This window comes from Chrysochloris asiatica, unplaced genomic scaffold (assembly GCF_000296735.1).
Source record: "Chrysochloris asiatica unplaced genomic scaffold, ChrAsi1.0 scaffold00192, whole genome shotgun sequence".
Taxonomy (NCBI): Eukaryota; Metazoa; Chordata; class Mammalia; order Afrosoricida; family Chrysochloridae; genus Chrysochloris; species Chrysochloris asiatica.
The window spans coordinates 2,621,930-2,623,802 of NW_006408710.1; positions in this window are offsets into that span (position 1 = coordinate 2,621,930).

The window sequence follows — 1,873 nt, forward strand, 5'->3', positions numbered from 1 at the left end:
AGCCATAACACGAGTAGATATATGCACACCAATGTTCATAGCAGCAATATTTACAATAGCAAAAAGATGGAGACAACCAAAGTGCCCATCAACTGAAGAATGGATAAACAATCTGTGGTACATACACACAATGGAATATTATGCTACCTTGAATAACAAGAAAGCTGCAAGCCACCACCTAACATGGATGAACCTTGAGGACATTATGTTGAGTGAAATTAGTCACAAAAGGAGAAATACTGCATAGGACCACTACAGTAAAAGACTAAGAAAAAGAACCCATCTTAAAGGGGGGTGGATTCTTTGCTGGTTGCTGGGGTGTGGGAGTGAGGTGAAGGGAGGGAGGGGAAGGTGGAGCACCAGGCAGGGAGTAGACACAGTATAGTTTGGGTGCTGGGGATAGGGACAATATACAAGAAGGGAGAAGGGAATGGAAGAACAAATCAGATGGGAGAATAATTAGGCAGGTTTGCATGGGCTAAGTGGGGTAGAGGTAAACTGTGATATATGCACAACCTTGGAACAACAGGGCTCAGGGACACAGGGATTGAGACATGGTTGGAATGGGGAAAAGGGTGAAATAATGTTAAAATGCATGGCTGTCTTTTGAATCTTGGTATTTCTTGCATTATATTATACAATAGACACTGGAGGGGGAGAGAATGGAATAGCCAGACATATCACCATAGAAATCTTGTAAGTCCGTCTTCTGCTATAACTGATTGCAATACCTAAAATGGGGCTACATTGTGCTCAGTGAAGGAGGCTTCCTGTGGAGCCTCTGCATTACATAAGACTATAGGTGAAATCCTGAACAGCATCCAGAATCTTCACAGGTGGGAAATTTCCACTTGAAAGGATGGGCAGACCAGCCTGGAGGAGCTATAAGAACAGAAAATACTTCTTCAAAGACTGACAGGAAAAATACAAAACAATATAGGCAAACTGACTGATTACTACAAGAACTAGCAAGTTGCTTGCCCAGGACACATCAAGGCAAGTGGTCAGGTCCCCTCAGAGCAAACCCCTTTCCAATATTAAGACTCAATTGGAATACATGCTCTGATTGGTGACCACGTTCGTCACTGATAAGGGGAAGTGTGGGAAAAACAACAATGAAACTGCAAGCTAAGACCTACAACGTTCAACAGACTCCCGTGAACCTGGACGGAGACCTGGTTGGCCAAGACCTGGGGACTCCTAGGCCAGAGTCAGTGACATAGCCACAGAGGACTAGAGTGGAAAGTGAAGCGTCCAACTGATAAGAAGAGAGGGCATATGCACAAGAACACCCACATTTGCAGATAATACCCACTTGACGTGGCTTGAATGACTGCATGATCAGAGCTTAACTAGAAGAGGAAAAAAGAGTAATCTGATACAATTTGATGAACTTGACCTACACCTATGGATGCAGTAGCTCAAAAGAAGGAACTAATTTTTACAGCGAGGATCATTCCCACCCCCTCCATACACAGAGTAGACAGGGATTGGCAACCTGGACATTGGTACCCAAAATGGGGGTCGACAAAGGCAAGAAGTGACTGGCTTACAAGCTTTCCAGAAGCCAGAGGGCGTGGAGGAAGGTAGAATCTCCACTGAGTGGTATCCAATCTGTCTAAGCCAGGCTGATACAAGGAAATGCAGATAGGTCTCTTGTGATACAATAGTGAATAATTGTTATCTGATCTGATTGTGAGGGCTGGAAATGTAAAGGTAGACATTTTGTTGATATCCCATTGTTTGCAGTCTAGGAGCAGAGGTCCCTGGGACTATCGAGGGAGAAGAGCAGAGAGCAGGACGCTACCCACAGAAGCACTGATGCCTGAGATGGAGGCAGAGACGATGATGTGGAGAGATGGAGCAGCTGGGG